The 11141-nt window shown below is 42.5% G+C and overlaps 1 protein-coding gene across 4 annotated transcripts in view; it reads right to left on the bottom strand.

Annotated features, from left to right (window-relative positions):
- usp54b (ubiquitin specific peptidase 54b) overlaps positions 1 to 8715 on the bottom strand; it is a 58084-nt gene extending 49369 nt beyond the window's left edge. For 2 of the 4 annotated variants that reach the window (XR_312179.1, XM_005749715.1), the window contains exon 1: positions 8565 to 8715. The gene's annotated coding sequence lies outside the window, so the exon portion shown is untranslated. The other 2 variants (XM_005749717.1, XM_005749716.2) reach the window with 2 other exon arrangements.
- Positions 8716 to 11141: the final 2426 nt, after the last annotated feature.

Here is an 11141-nt window from a genome sequence, read left to right as displayed (position 1 = left end):
TGTGTGTCCCCACATCTTCGGCTAGTTACCATGGAAATAGGCCAAGCAGCAGGCACGCGGGGGAAAAGCCGAACCATGTGATTTTACAGAGAGACACACTGTGCTGCACTGGTTGAGATAGCGCACACACACTCACACACACACACACACTCACACATGGGGCTGGCAAGTGATGATGATGATGTGTATTGATGCTAGAGACTTCCTGGAAGCCAGAGTGAGTCAAGGCACAAGTCATTCAAATTCCCTGACCCCGCACTGGCAGGCATAAGGAAACCAGGACCTGTGGATACAGCACAGACAGATGGAGGAGATTTTCCACGTGTGATGTTGAGGTGAGGACACTCTTTGTGCCGTGCACCAAGACACTAACCTGTGACCTCATGTCCGCCTTATCAACTTGGTGGAAGTCAGCGCAACCTGGCTTTGAGCATGAGGCAGTTGTCACAGAGTGAGCAGTCACCTTTTCTCAGCAGTCAGTAGTCATTTTCAGATATCCATCTCTGCCAGCTTCTGATACAAATAAGCAGCGAGGGCTGTAGTGCTCTACTAATAATTTCACTACATTTCTCAGTGGTGTTGTGGTAAGGTTGCAGATTTCTAAATTTAATAACTTTTCAGCGAAGCTTTTTCTTAAGTAGTGCATTAGCATCCATTTTACATTTACAGAGCATTTCAGAAGCTGAGGATCAGCAACGGGTTCTGCTGCAGTCTGAGAGAAAACTAAGGGCCAGATTTCCTGCTGCAGCACCGCAAGTTGGGTTCTGCTGTGAAAAGTGGCAAGGCTGCATGTAAGAGGTGGGAAGATTTTTGTAACTGACCCTGTTGCATATGTATTTCTGGGAGTTCTTTTCTCAAGGCACAAAACTTAGAGAGGACAACATTTAACTGAAGAGTGCAAAATGATTTATTAAGATTTGCGACACGCAATTCTGCTAATTGCACCAATATTTAATGCCACAAAATGGCATATCTTATTTTTTGTGCTTCATATTGAGATGAATTGTCTGCAGCTGGGTTTAGAAAACAGTAGCTTTTATAAATTACCCATAAAAGTAACCCCACCTATGAGTGCTATTTGGGAATCACATGCTATTTTGCCTTGTTTAGTAAATCTCTCCCTAAAGTTGCTTCAACATTTTCTAGTGCATGTGCCTGACATTTAGCTGATATTGTTGTTCACTGACCTGTTGTAGGCAGGAACATCATTACAGCATTAGCAGTTGGCATGACCTAAGCCAGCTGCCTGTGTCTTACAGGGTGATTACTCACCACAATGATCAACTTGTACTTCATTCTGATGTCTAACAACAATCTGCAAAAGCCAGTTTCTCACCACAGTTATTTCCACAGGATTGCAGAGAGAAAAAGTAAGTACACCCTTACTGCTTCCATAGAAAGTAGATGCTGGTGTTGATAATAGCGGTGCTGATCTTTAGCAAGTGTGACGACCTTTATAAAAGCTGAGGTTTTGGCAGTTTGCAGGTCTGGAGCATAAAGGTGTGTGTTAACACAAAGGTATGGGGCAAAGACATCAGTAATGAGCTTAAAGAACTAAGTCCTAAGCGCTACCTATCAATGTGGGAAGCGTCGTAAGGCCATTAGAAAACAATTTAAAGTCCACCATTCTCCTTAAAGTTTATCCACAACTGGAAGCCATTCAAGACAATTGGCAGGAGTGGACGCCGAAGTCTGACTGTGCAATTCTCAGAGAATCTGCAAAATAACAGGTTTCCAGGAGAAAATATCTTTTCTCTAAAAAGAATGTGGCAGAACAACTTTGGTTTGTAAAGATGTATCTGAACAAGCCGCAAAACTTCAAGAACACTGTCTTCTGGAAAGACAAAACCAGAGTTAATATCTTTGGCCATAATGCACAGCACTGTTTGGTGAAAACCAAACACAGCATATCAGTGCAAAAATGTCAAAGCACCTGTCATGCACAGAGGCAGAGGGGTGATGAGTTGCACTTGCTTTGTAGCCACTGATCCTGGATGCCTCACTATCATCAAGTCGACCATGAATTTCTCTGCATGCCAAAGATTCAGAGTGGCTAAAAAGAAAAGTATCAAGGTGTTGCAACGGCAAATGTGATTAAAATAAACTTAAGAGAGCTGAGCTTAAACAAATGCCTTCAAAGCACACAATGATGTAGGAGCGCAATTATTGTACTAGATCTTTTCTCTGTGTAGCTACTTGAATGATATTCATCATCCATTCAATTAAAGGAACAGTTCACTCCTATTTTTGAGAACTGCAAGGAAAAGGCCATCTGCTCCCATCATATACACGAGAAGGCATTCATTTCTATCTCAAAAACTGGGTATCTCACACCAAAACAATCAAGATGAATAAAAAGCACTTTTGATGAATGAAAAAATTGATTTAATAGTAGTTTAACTCTATTGAAATCTTCTGTTCTGTTCAACTAGTATCAACGCTGTTGATGAATGACACCTGAACGCACACAGCTGTCCACTGTCCCATGTAGACCTGTGTAGTGGCTCCATCAATGCCAGCCTCCATTATACTAGCACTAGAACTAATAAACTATTACCACTACTGCCACTAGTGCTGTTAATAATACATTGCTTTCAGTAATAATATTTTTGATGTCCCTTTCTCTTGAACTGTCTCGTCTTCTTCTGTCCTTTATCTATCTTTTACTCTTCTTCCTGTTTTTCAGCTTTACTTCAGCTCATCAAGTGATACGCAGGAGGTTTGCAGAAGTTTATCCAAGGACAGAATCTGACGGATGGATGGATGCCTGTTTGGTCCCCGGTGCACTGTGGAGCCTCGTCTTTGATCCATATTGCAGCGATAAATGTTAACATTCGGTGAAAAACATTCCTCTACGTTCATCTGCTATTCTGTCGCTCTGTCACGTCAACATTTGACACTGTATGGCAAATACAGCAAGCTTTCATTGAATTTTCTCTTCTAATCTCAGTCCTGTTCTAAGACTTCTTTCCATCTTTCTTTGCTTTGGGAAAAAAAGTCCACAGCTTCACTGTGGTCTGTATTATAGCCGTTGGGTTTCATTCAAAGTATGTGAGCTATGATGTATCGACCAGGAAAAACTGAATGGACATATCAACACTTCTATGTCCCTCCTCCCTATTCAGCTAACTTGGGCTTCATTAGTTTTCCAATTAGGAATAAAAATTATTTTATTATTGAGAAGGTCAGGATGGTAATTTTAGTCAAACTGTGGACCCCAAGCCTTTTTAACCTCACATGTAATGAGGTGAGAATCGTCCTTAGAGGGATTTTTTTTAGTATGTTTAATCTTTAAAGAATTCATGCAAGAAAAAACAATCAAACCAAGTAAAATTACATTAAAAAACAAGCAGTTTATGAAGCAGAAATGCAGTGTGCTCCCTTTTGTTTATACCGACAACCTCCAGAGAAATCAGATAATAGAAAATGTTATAATATGGCCAAAATATTAAATATATTAATATTTAACATTAAAAGTCGTGATATTGTTCTGCATCACATTCAAAAACCCTGGGTATTACTACACTGCTATTACCGCTACTCTTCAGATTTTCAGCCACTTCAGTGACGTCTGTATCTGTTGGGTGATGACGTCTGGCCCACAGCTCTCTCAGAGGTGTTGGGATTGTGCACAAAGCCAGTTTGGCTCTTCTACACCCAAGTAGGAAAACTATTAATAGAGCTCACTTTGTGAACAGGGCTATTGTCGTGTTCAAACCAGGCGGTGTCTTTCCCAAACTGTTGCCAAAAACTTGGAAGCAATAAGCGCACTACAATCTGAGCAAATTATACATCAGTAGCTCTTCTGAAGCTTGTGATCGCATTTTACACAGATGGAGTGGCCAAGCTTTAAGTCAGCAAGATTTCGAGTCCTTAAAATGTGTTTAAATTGCTTGGAAATCTGAACATTTGCAGTTTTGTCAGAACTGAAAGAGCTCCATCTGCAGAGTAAGACTGAGTGATACGTTTAAAGGATGCAGAACAACAACATCCATCCATTTTCTTCCACTTATCTAATTTGGAGCCATGGGGGCTGGGGCCTTTCACAAATGTCATAGAGCGAGAAGGTACACCCTGGACAGGTCACCAGTCTGTCCCAGGGCTAATACAGAAAGACAGCTTGTATTCCTCTCTACAGCCAATGTAGACTCAACAAATAATCTAACAGAGAGAACCCACGCACCTCTTAAACAGTTTTAGACCTAAAAATCGAATATTTTTAGGTCTAAAACTGTCTACCATGGCTGACTCCTCTGATTACAAAAATATAATGAAGCAGGGGAAGCTTGTTGGCAAGACTACCTTTGTGTCTGACATGTCTCTACTAAATGAGCCTGCAGTGACTCTCAGTTTCACAGAAACATCCTATCTCAGTTTTAAAATACCAAGATGGCAATGACAAAAGTGTTCGGTTTGGGCCTTCACAACGAAACTTCACTAACCAACAGATGATGTCACAGTGTCTTTGTCTTTTAAATACAGTATATGGTTACATTCACATGAATGACAAGTCCCAAGTGGAACTGATGGTGAATATTGGTATTTATTTATGTTGAACGCAGAGGAAGCGATTCATGACAGCCAGAGATCACAGAAAGTCAGCGGTATCTGGCGTCATCAAGCAACGGTTGGATCCTAAGATATGTTTGTTTTCCAGTACCACGATTGTGTCATTTTGATGAGAGCCTATGAAGAGGGCTTTTCAACCTACGCAAGCATGCTCCTGTGAAGTCCTCCAAAAACCCAACAGCATGTAGCTCGGCTATGCGTAGATCGAATGCTGGTTGGTTGGCAAGTGGGCCAAAGAGGTTCAGGGAGTGCCAGGACACTTTTTACTGTTTTTATCACTCAGTCCCACTTTAGCTAGTTTACTGTTAGAACTTTGCTCTTCTGCAGCTGGCTGACAGACCAGCAACAACACAACCAAGAGTAGCCCACAAACAGGCTGTTCATACCTCGCCCACGGTCTGCACTGCCAACGGTCAACAATGTTCACCCCATAACTGCAAATGTATCGTACAGTTGCCGGTTTGCATAAGCAAACCACCGACTGATATGGCAGGATGGTAAATATTGTTAGATGATTACCTAGGCAACCAGAAACTGTCTCATTTTATCATGTTTTTTCCTTTTAAGTTGTATTTCCCATCTTAAAAACTGACTGGGAGGGTATTACTTGACACTATTTGCTGTCTCTCTCTCTCTCTCCCTCTCTGCTGTGGGTTAGTATGGCTTGGTGACAGTGACACTGGTGTCAAGCAAGTTGAACAAAGAGCTGATACTGTCCCCAAGGACAATAGCCTGCCTCTGACGCTGTCTTCTTCCCTCTGAAGCAAACCTACAGGCGAGAAGTATATTTAAATATTGCTGTAAAAGAAAGACTCGATCTTTCAGAAACTGCACGCTGCCTTTGTTTGTCCTTTGGCTGCACTTTCTTCACTCCTTTCCATTCACTTCATTCCTGTTCTCTGCTTCTCACTTTCTTCCACTGACCTCTATTTTCCATTTTCATTCACTCTCTCCACTTCTCTCCCACCATTCATCTCTGTCTCTTTCCTTTCAGTTTCCAAAAAAACCCCACATGCATGTTCTCACATACACGCGCACACACACACACACACACACACACAGTGGTTTCCCTGTAATTGGGTTATGTGTAACTTCAAATAGCCCCGGCTGACAATAGGGAGAGCCCAGAGTTCATCCTCCCCTCCGTGCTTCTCCTTCTCACCCCTCTTTCCCGCTCTAAACTTATATTTGTGTGTTTCATGTGTATGTGTGTGTGTATGTGTGTATGAACATACTGTATGAGCACGTGTCGCTGCATGTGTAAGCATATTACCGAGACGTGGGTCTTTTTTTTTTAAAGCTTCAAGGTTATTTTCCTGATCACACTCTGCAACATTAAAGTTTACATGTGAAATAATACATGTAATTGCATGCACCCGCACAAAAACACACACACACGACCCATTATAGCTGTGCACATGAGCTCACCCGATCCTGTTAGTAGAAAATAAGAAGAGTGGTGAATATTTGCTTAATATTTAGGCTATTACATAACCATCAATATTTACAATGCATTCTGGGAATCATGTGCGATTTTTGCGGTTTTGGTGAGAGAGAGAAAAGAGAACGAGAAACGGCATTCAGGGTTGATGGAGGACAGGAATGGAAAGGAAAGGAAGAAGACAAAAAGAAAAGGAAGCAATGTAAGTAAATGAAAAGAAAGGAGACAAAAGATAAGGAAATCAAAGAAAGGAAAGGAGATAAAGAAGAAAATTAGAAAAAGAAAAGAAAGGGGAGGAAAGGTAAGAAAATCAAAAAAGGAAAGGAAAGGAGAAAAATTAAGAAGTTAAAGAAAAGAAAGCAAAGGACATTAATGAAAAGGAAGGAGAGGAATGAAATGAAGCAAATGGAAAAGAAAAAAATGAATAGGAAGTCAAAAAAGAAAAGAAAACAAAGGAACTAAATGAAAAACAATGATAGAAAAGGAAACCAAAAGGAGGAAAGGAAAGGAAAGATGAGATCATAAAAGACAAGGCAGAGATTGAAGAAGAGAAAAAGAAAAATAGAAAAGGGCACTGCAGACTTGGAGAAAAAGTGGCAAAAGAAGGGAAAAGAAAGAGAGGAGAGGAATAAGTGGGACATTACGCTGAACAAACAACTATGGGGAAAATGAGAGAAAGAACACTCCAGCGGATGGTAAAGGTCATGGGAGACATGCAATATAAGCGTGTCGTGTCTTTACTCTCCTCCTTCATCTTCTCTTTAATCTCCTCTTCCTTATACCTCAATCCTCTTATAATCGCATGCATGTTGATCCAACTCTAACCACAGAGGCAGAAACACTTTAACTGAAACGTCAACAGCACACAGGCCTATGCTCTGTAAAGCCCAGAGAGCCTAGTGTTAATAAAGGCAACCTAAAAACAGACCCAAAACTCAAAGTTAAATGCAAGCATGAAAGAAAACCTTTAGCCTTAGCTCTGAGGATGTTCATATCACATGTCAAGCTGCTCAGTCACATAAATCACCCTGATTAGTTTGAGTACTTAAATAATGCCAAAGCAAAGTAAATTCTCTCAGAGGGGAAGCCAGCATGTCTCTCTGGCTTTGTGTTTGGGGGCAATAAAGACAAAACAGTCAGAGTTATCTTTCGCTGCATCCCTGCCGCTTGGAGTGTGTCACAGTATACAACATCAAAGCAATCAGGTCATAAAAACACAGAAAAATCAGTGCATATAAGGATACGGCTTTGAGATGGTGTTTTTAAACTGAAATAGTGAGAGTGGCCATGAGTAGACAGCAAATAAGCAGGGATGACATTAATACATACACCCTTATGTTTATATTAACCTTAACTTCAACTAAATTTGGAGCCTTGCAGAGCTTTTCATCTCCAGAAAACAAAAACTGATGAGAAAGACCAACTTAAATGTCAAGGCGACATTTCAGCTCAGTTTGGAGGGTGATGGTGGGCTTCTGAGTGCAAGAGAGAGAGACACAAAAGAGAGTGGGAGTGGGATCTGAACTCCTCATGTGGAGGCTTCATCCTGTTCAACCAATGCTCATCTCTGCAAGGTTAGCAGGTTTCGGGTTAAAGCATAAAAGTTGGGACTTCAGGAGTCACCAGAATGCAAAACAGACACACAAAAAACAAGTCTGCGTGCTCCTGCGTGATGACAAGCCTATAGGAAAACAAGGAGAACTGCCAGCAGCCTGTACCCTATTTCCCCCTTTTTTTCTAAGGTATTCACGTGTGTGCGTGCGCGAGGCACGCGGCAGAAGGCTGTGTCACCGTCTCTATAATGTGACGGTGCTGAGGGCCGGCGCTGATGCGGGCCAAAGTCATCAATCACGCAGATCGAAGCCGCAACATTAAATCACTACAGACCCCCACCCCGAGCGATGACAGCGGAGCGTGGATCCGTCCCGGTAAAAAGCCGCGGTCTCTCGGTCATCCATCTATCAACAAGTACACGAAAAACACTGCCAACGCCAAAACATGCTCTGGCGCACAGGAGCCACGCGCTCAGTAGTGGCATGTAGCTTACCTGAGTGGACTTAGTGGGACGACCTGAGCAATAACACCTGTAACTCTGGAGAAACGAACCCGGGGCTGGTTTGATGGGGAAGGCTAATTAAAGCTGTGAGCGCCGTGCAGCACGAGGGAGAGCAGCTGCGCAGAGAGAATTACTGACCCGAGACCACCTGATAAAATAATAAAACTGACACGAGACAGAGCAACAGAGCGAGCTCCGATCCCGCCCCTGCTGCTGCTCCTGATGATGATAATGATGATGATGAAAGTAGTGATGATAATCATGGAGATTATGGTGATGGGGAAGAAAAAGATAGCCATCCTCTGAGACTGTCACGAGAGCGCATCTGGTGGTGGGGGGTGATCACATCTGGCTGACACGCTGACTGCCTCCTCTCAAAATATCAAAAGAGAGACGCACGCACACCTACTCTGTCCGGTGCGGTCACATGCGTTTCGACCCGGTCTTTGTAGCGGTGATGCAGCCCGTGCGGTGCGCAGTGTGCAGGTTTTTACTCACCCCGGCTGCTGTCGCCGCCAGTCTCCGTCCGATCGCGTGTCCTACCGTGTGACTTAACGGGAGAGAGGGCGAGCCGTGGGCGCATCCAGCCCCCATCAGCGCCATCCAGCGCTGCGGTCGCGGTACACCGCTCTCGCGATACCATGCCATCTCCTCCAGCTCTCTCCGCTCCAATATGTGACGTAGCGCTTTTATCACGCTGTTTGCTCAGCCCGATGCCGCCGCCTTCTGGGCACGAGGCGCGTGGAGCGTGAGGATGGTGATGATGTCATCCCACGGCTCACCTTCTGCCCTTACCTGTTTTTGATCTCCCTGTTTTTCTCTCGTATCTGACCCGCTGGCAGCAACACGCAGAGGACATCTGTTTAGTTTTTATAGCTGGAGACGTGCCAGCACCAGTTTAGAGTCACTAACAGGGACTGCTGGTGGAGCAGGTGAGAGGTCACGTGGACATCGTTTAGTTTGACACTGGGAGGTGCGCGTGAGAAAATAAAACGGTTTGAAGTCGTTCAAGAACATGTATGATTAGAGATGTGTTTTACTCGTGTTTGGCATCTTTATCTTGAGGGTCAATCGAATTTGCCCGCCAATAGCTATCCATCCTCTGCGCATATCCAGACCATCTCAGTCCTGCCTCTCAGTCCTATCCTAACCGCTCAACCCTGACCTGTCGGTGTGATGTACTAATTAATTTCTAATCCTGACCACTGAGGTCACTCCAAATGAAAATATTAAGTAGTTGTAGTGTGTTTTAATACTATTGTAAAAGGTATTGGAATATTAGGCTACATGTCAGAGAAAGGTGGAGTTAAATATTTCTAGGGATTTGCCTTTTGTTGAGTTAGATATAACTCCCATGCTCCTTTTCCAGTAGCCATATGTTGTTTTTCCAATTTTACACATTTTCTACCGATGAAATCATTCCTGTTATAATTCTTATAAGTGTTGCACAGTTACACAGTTAAGTAAGTATCCTGAACCTTGCTGCACAACATGGCATCATTTATAACCTAATCAAATTTACAACGCCTGTCCCTAGATGTGCTTTTAATATACCTAAAATAATATGATCCTAATCTTGTGTACAGTGATTTCAGTTTGCACATTTTGCAGGCTGGGTGTTTCTTTTAAGCTACATGCATCAAAGCTTCTCATTACTGAAATTACTGAATTATGCTACTTTACATTTTTACTGTTGTAGCATGCCCATAGCTATTGGTCAATTATGCAAAATCATCCATAACCACTTAAACAGTTATGGGTTGCAGGCTGATGGAGCCTACACCAGCTGCCCTGGGACAGAAGGGGTACACATTCAACAGGTCACCATTCTATGCAGGGCCAACAGAGAAAGACAACCATTAATGGTCAAATCAAATTCTCATCTACAGGAAGTTTAGAATCAACAATTAACTTAACATGTTTCTGGACTGTGGGAGGAAGCCGGAGCACCGAGACAGAACCCATGCAGGCACGGAAATAACATGCCAACTCTGTACAGAAAGGCCTCCCTGTATAAAATGATCCAAAAGCTAAAAGTATTATTCACTGCCTGATTGGTCTATCCAAGGACAATGTCCTTGTCATAAAGTCTTTACAATGTTTACTTTGTAATTACTGGAATGGCTGTCATTACATTCCTTCTATACTCCACTTACCCCTTCTCAAAAATGAACTGCACAGTGGTTTACTTACATACTTTATTCAGGAACATTTTTTGCCAATTAATGTAATACATAATTTAAAATTGGTATTTTTTGTTTTGAGAAGACACTTTGTGTTAACTGTAAATATACTCACCTCACTTTTTGATGGATCATTGTGGATAAAGAATAGTCTCAAATAGTTTTAACAGGGGATCTTGTTATTTATAACTTGTTTGTTTTGAGCATGAATATTCTTTCTCATGTAGTAGTTTTCTATACCACAAACTTTAATCACTATTAGATGGGTTAGTTTGAAAAAAATGTTTATATATGTCATAGTCTGTGGGAGTGTCTGGGGTTTTTCCACCCGTGGCCGTTGGTCTCCTGTCCATCCCTTTGGGGTGGAGCTTCCTGTACCTCACCTGGGCCTCTTCTGCAAGCAATCAGCGGGAGAGCTACTTAAACCTGTGCAACCTGCCTCTAGTTCGTTATGCTCTCCATGGAGGTAACGAGGCAGCTCCCCTATGTTTAGAGGAAATTGTCTCCACGTTTTGGACGACAGAGCCTACAATAACTCCCTCTCCGTCTATTAGGACGAGGCGAAAGGATCCCTTTTGCCTCTCTGTCTCTTGACATAACCTCCTCTGTGATCCAGTTTCCTAGGGCCGCCCTTCTCATTTCCAAATGCCACTTCCCCGTAGCCATTTCTAATCTGTCTCACAATCTCAGCTATCAAATAAACACTCTTGTAAATAGTTTCCTCTGCTTCTTGGTGTCTGCATTTGGGTCCACTTCTTAGGCGAACTTTCAGTTCATGACAATATCATGTTAGGTCATTAAGAGTTAGTGTAAAAGTTTTCAACCTTGAGTTGCTTTCTTCCTTTTCTATTAATTTGTTACTTTCACATATGGAATGAGAAGCCAGCAGACA

The sequence above is a fragment of the Pundamilia nyererei genome, unplaced genomic scaffold (assembly GCF_000239375.1).
Source record: "Pundamilia nyererei isolate P.nyererei 1_Seehausen unplaced genomic scaffold, PunNye1.0 scaffold00253, whole genome shotgun sequence".
In the NCBI taxonomy this organism is placed as follows: domain Eukaryota; kingdom Metazoa; phylum Chordata; class Actinopteri; order Cichliformes; family Cichlidae; genus Pundamilia; species Pundamilia nyererei.
The sequence above is the reverse complement of the archived record's forward strand: the minus strand, read 5'-3'. Positions and strand labels throughout refer to the sequence as shown.